We start from the raw sequence: 6,042 nt of genomic DNA, 5'->3' as shown, positions 1-6,042 counted from the left end.
TAAACATTGAGCTTATAGCTCAGCTGGTAAAGAACCTGCCTGCGATGCAGAAACCCCAGTTTGATTCCTGGGTTGGGAAGATCCCCTGGAGAAGGGAAAGGCTCCCCACCCCAGTATTCTGGTCTGGAGAATTCCATGGGCTGATATCCATGGAGTCACTACTAAGAGTCAGACACATCTGAGCCACTTTCACACACAATTATCCAGCACGCATAGTATGCTACTGGATGGGACAGCAGGCAGGCTACCAGTTGAGTACAGGCTGTAATGCTCATTGTGTAATGCTGCAGCGTACACTAAAATATTTGAATGGCCATCTTTGAATGAAATAAAAATGATTCTTTTCTTTTTCAAGGTTTCCTATTTTTCAACATTTCTGTATTGAACATGATTTACTTTGATAATCAAGAAAAACCAACACTTTTTTTAATGCTCATGTCTGCCTCACATGATAAATATTCCCAGTACAGAGACCTACAGAATCTCCTCTGCCATCTTGTATAAAAGGCATTGATTATCTGCTAGCTGCCTATTAATTTGAAGGGAGGCAGCCAGGCAGAAGGCAGCCACGTCCTCTGAAAGAGACGGCGTGTGTGGCTGAGGGTTCAGCTTCCGTGGAAGGCATACTGGTAAACAATGGAAGTCCGTCTCCTGCAAGAAATTGTTTCTGCTGGCTGTGCAAACATCAGGCTGCAGCCTGCCCCTAGAGAGGCAGCTGCATTACTATGTATTTGCACAATCAGCAGAGCCAATGCATGAATGCTCACAGTGGTGGATTTTACAAGCCACTCACGATGGGCCTCTGCATCTATGGTTAAAGAAAACCATACCTCAAAAAAATTTAGCCTAGTGTGAGTCCTTCTTATTTTAGGCTTTGCCATTTTGAAAGAGTATGGCTCCCCCCAGGAGAAAATGCTCTTTGTGTGAAATGACTTCATAGACATGAAATTACAATATATTAACCTCAATTTGGTACAGTCTAGCCTACCTCTTATACTTTGTTGAACCACTTCTCATCCTTGCACCACTCATACTCCGGGGACAGCAGCTTTGGGAGGTCCACACCATGGACAGTTGGCAGACCCCAAGGCTTCAGAGGTCCTCCCCAGGAAAGAGGACACTCCCACGGGGCCGAGGCCCTGCTGAGCCTGCCCAGGGCTCGGACTCTTGCTTAAGACTGCCGCTAGGGACCCAGCCATGTCAGTATTTGATGATGGAGAGGCCTCTCCACCTGTCTGCTGCTGGCTTGGGACCAGGTCACTGCACACAGTCACTGCACACAGCAGGTGGTAAGAGTTTTTAACCCCACCAACAGTGCTGCCTTCAAACTGAAATGTAGTGAAGTCCCCCAACTTTTCATCTGCCTTCCCTCAAGTATCATTTGCTGTCAACTTTACCCTTCAAATCATCTTTTGGAATTGTGCCATTTTAACCAGCCAAATTAATTTTGCTATTAGTGAAATCAATAAAACATTGTAAAACATTCCTCTTGGAACTTTAAATTTGTCTTTAAACTTTTTCCAGTTTTATTGAGAAATAAATTGTCATGCATTACCATATCAAGTTTAAGGCATACAGCATGATGGTTTGATTTACATATATTGTAAAATGATTACCACTATAGATTTGGCTAACATCCATCTTCTCATATAGATACAATAGAAAGAAAGGAGCAGAAAGGGAAAAATTTCTCCTTGTGATAACTTGGGATTTACTTTCTTAACAGTTCTTCTATATATTGCATAGCGATGCTATAGTCACCATGTTCTACATTGTATAGTTTTAAAATTACAATACAAAAATAAACCATTTGAAAAAAGTCATTCTTAGCCAATTAGGTAGGCAGAGCAAAAAAAAGAAATCGTGAAGCTTTTTTGACACACTGTTTGGTTACATCCCCAAAGATTCTGGTCTAGTAGGTCTTAAGTGGAAACTGTACATCTGTATATTGAAAATGTCCCACTTAAGAGCCATTGCATTAAGAATGATTGGAAGAAATGAGGCAATTCTAATAGTATTTATTGTTAGTAGAATATATTATGAAGGATGGTATTTTTTTTTCCTTTTACACTTGGTTGCATCCAGACAAAAAATGTTTACCCACTGCTTGTTCTCAGCTCCAGACTACTGACTCAATGTTTGAGTGAGAGCCAAGAAGATAGCCACCTCGACATTAAGTCGAGGGATTATCCTCCTACATTATAATGTCTTTCAAAACTGAGTAGCTCACTTTCCCCACAATTTTCCAAGTTATGGCTCAAATCTCTCCAATCTCAAGCCAGAGTGAGAGGGAATTCATATTTCTTAATGAATAATACGGCATTCTTTCCAGAGAGAATTAAGTGTGAGCGTAAATAATTTGGCCGAGGATAAAAAAGATGAAGACAGACATATCTGAAGAAGCCTGAAGTTGCAGAAGGTAATACTGTAGTTGCATCTGACTAAACATAATGTATCTATCTATTCACAGAGAGGAAAATATAACTTTTAAAATCTGTATTGAGCAAAAACTGAATTTCTTTTTTTTTTTTTAATTCTATCATACACAGTGTGGGAAACCAGAGTTCCATCCCTGGGTCAGGAAGATCCACTGAAGAAGGGAATGGCTACCCACTCCAGTATTCTTATGTGGAGAATTCCATGGACAGCGGAGCCTGGCAGGCTACATTCCATGGCTTTGCAAAGAGTCGGACACGACTGAGCGACTTTCACTCACTCATGTAAATGTTATTACACTACTGAAGTTATCGAGACAGTATCAGAGAAAGCCAGAAAGGGGTACAGGGCTGCCTTTTTTATGCACATGATCAGAGTTCTGAAAAAATTGTTATATGACCAGGTCAGGTGGCTAATGTTCAGTTAACACAAAGGAAAGTGTTGCAATCAAAGAATCACTCCTCTATGAACTTAAAAATACAGAGTGGTAATTGTGTGTTACTATTACTTCATGGCCAATGATTCCATCTGTCTGGATTGAGCCCTCGGGAAAGGTCTTGATAGTGCCTGCTGTGAAGGAAAGACCAGATTTATTTTCAAGGAAAGGACACAGATTCATTTTCAAGCAGCAACACTTTCAAAAACAATGATGCTTTGTGGGCTCTCTGCAAATACAAAGTGATCCATACAGAAGAAGCTGAGTATTTGTATTCCCAGGAAAGGAGATACTATCAACATGAATGAGTCTCTGGTGGTTTTGGATTTCTATCCCCTATCTTACTAGGGACTTCGCAGGTGGCACTAGTAGTAAAGAACCCATCTGCTAATGCAGGAGACATAAGAGACAAGGGTTTGATCACTGGGTTGGGATGATCCCCCAGCAACCCACTCCAGTATTCTGCCTAAAGAATCCCATGGACAGAGGAGCCTGATGGGCTACAGTCCATGGGGTCACAAAGAGTCGGATAGGACTGAAGTGACTTTAGCCTTTGCATCTTATTAGGGATAGGTCAGAAGGCTAGACTTCCAAACAAAATCTGGGATGAAAAATAGTAACAGCCAGACAAGCAATTCCCTTGAAGGGACTTCCCTGGCGGTCCAGTGGTTAAGACTTCACCTTCCACTTCAAGGAGCACAGGTTTGATCCCCGATCAGGGAGCTAAGATCACACACGCCTTGTAGCCAAAAAAAATCAAAACATGAAATAAAAGCAGTATTGTACGAATTCAATAAAGACTTTAGAAAAATGATCCACATCAAAAAATCTTTAAAAAAACAAACAAACCACTTATCCTAAAAAAAGTATTCGCTGAAAATGAGACTAATTGAGATGAAGTCCAGAGCAGAGTTATCCTGCCGCCCTGCTCTGGGGTACCTCCCTGCTCTGGGGTACCTGCCTGCTCGGGGTACTGCCCTGCTCTGGGGTACCACCTGCTCTGGGGTACCTCCCTGCTCTGGGGTACCTCCCTGCTCTGGGGTACCTGCCTGCTCTGGAGTGCCTGCCTGCTCTGGGGTACCACCTGCTCTGGGATACCTCCCTGCTCTGGGGTACTGCCCTGCTCTGGGGTACCGCCTGCTCTGGGGTACCGCCTGCTCTGGGGTACCTCCCTGCGAGCCCACCACTGCTATCTGGGAGTTCATGTTTAAGTCTCATCAGCATCTGCCCCAGATCTTTCCAGAGAAAGGATTGCTAAGCAGGAGCAGGATGACCGCATCACTCACATGTGAACTCTATGCGATGAGCACATTTGTTTGTCCTCATTAAGTGCAGCAAGGCCGGCGCTGACCGACATGCGGAGGCAGCTCGCTGGGGCCGGGCCAGCAAGCGGGGAGCTGGGCAGGAGCGCAGGGCTGGCCCACCGTCTGCCCAAGGCATGCTCTGCCGACTGGGGAATGGAGTGTCTCCCCTGAGATCTTGGGTAACTTGTCCATAATAGAGGCCTTGAGGTCAAGGTTTTCCAGAAGCCCTGGGGTCCCAGGAAATGCCCCAGGCCACCTCAGGGGTTGGAGGCAGGTCAGTCTGGGCCAGTGCCTACAGGGCCTTGTCTCCCTTTCAAGCAGGGCATCTCTGATTGTGTCCTTCATATATTGAGTTCTAAGGAAGCCAGATTTTAAAGGTGTGAAAACCACAGGACCAGCAAAGCTTCCCATTCTTTACTTACAAAAAGACAAAGTGAGGAATTTGATTATGTTTCGGAAGCCTGGACTCTGGGGACTTCCCTGGTGGTCCAGTGGCTAAGACTCTGCACTTGCAATGCAGGGGGCACAGGTTCGATCCCTGCCCAGGGAACTAAGATCCCACATGCCACAAGGCACAGCCAAAAACAGAAAAAGAAGCAGCATGGACTCTGGAGCCCCTTGCCTGGGTTCAGCCCTCATCTCTTCTGTCTGGAGCTGGGTGCCTCGGTTTCCTCATCCGTGACATGTGTCCTTGCCTCACAGGATTCTCGTGAGAATTAGATGAGGTAACATGTACGAAGCCCTCAGAACAGTGCCCAGCACAGAACAAGTGTTTCTTATTATTCTTGGCCCCAGTTAGCAGTGAGCTTCTGCGCCAGCGTCGTTAATAAGGCCACAAAAGGAAGCGCAGAAGAGCTCTCTCGTTCATGGAAAGGTGCTTGGGAGCATAATTGGATTGGCTGAAAGTGCCTTTTTAAATGATACTGTTGGTTTCTGAATCACATTTAGGAAGAAAAGCAGAACAGAAGGTGATAAATTCCTTCACGGGAGAGCTTGGCAGGAGAGGAGATGCGACTGTAAAGTTAATTGGTGGCTGGGAGGTGGAGCCTGGCGAGGCGGGGTGACAGCGTGAGCTGGTTCCTCTCCCGCTCTGCTTTACGGTGATTAATTCATTAGAGATTCTGAAAGGCTGTGCTTGGGTGGCGGCTGGCCTGTCTTTGCCCAGACAAGGATGATGTCAGCCTGTAGTTTATGGACTTCTGCAATCCTCTGGAGGATTCCGGGAGCTTATAGAGCGTCTCCAGGCTGCTGGCCAGCACTCTGAAAACTAAAAGCCCACTTGGATCTTGTGCATCCTGACTTGCATGTCTCTAGCAGGATTTTTGTTGTTGTTGTTCTGTGTACAAGCACGGGGGCATAAGAAGCCACCTCCAAAGTTCCTTACGTAAGACTCATTTTTCTAGCCCCGCTGGCTGGCCAAGAACCAGGCCCATTTCTCAAACTCTCCTCTCGTTCAAAAAGGTATGGAATGGAATGGGCTAACAGCAGGAACAGATGGAATTTATGAAACAGAATTTCAGACTGTAAAATGTATCATTTTATGTACCACTAAGAAAGAAACAAATACCTGCTAATTAAACTCTGACACAAGCTTTAAAAAACTTGGTTTGGAAATGCTCCTTTAGACATACTCAGACCCAGATTTCTTTAAAAAGTCACATGTTATTCTTGTGCACACGTAAAAAGAAAAATAGCAGGTTAGAGCGTTCCTAAAACTTTTTTGCCTGCAGAGTCTTCTGAGTCAGTTTTTAATCCTCAATCAAATCTGTGTTTCTTCAGGCAACGTCATCCTCTGTGTGGTTGGGAGCCATGGTTACGTAGAATGTCACTGTCAAATCATAGAGGAAATTTCTGAAGACATTGTAA

At 44.7% G+C, this 6,042-nt stretch overlaps 1 non-coding gene across 1 annotated transcript; it reads left to right on the top strand.

Annotated features, from left to right (window-relative positions):
* Positions 1 to 4,653: 4,653 nt before the first annotated feature.
* On the top strand, positions 4,654 to 4,726 carry TRNAA-UGC. The gene has a single exon. It is a non-coding gene; the product is annotated as a tRNA-Ala (tRNA).
* Positions 4,727 to 6,042: the final 1,316 nt, after the last annotated feature.

Source organism: Cervus elaphus, chromosome 5, assembly GCF_910594005.1.
Source record: "Cervus elaphus chromosome 5, mCerEla1.1, whole genome shotgun sequence".
Taxonomy (NCBI): Eukaryota; Metazoa; Chordata; class Mammalia; order Artiodactyla; family Cervidae; genus Cervus; species Cervus elaphus.
This window is presented reverse-complemented; position numbering and strand designations above follow the sequence as displayed.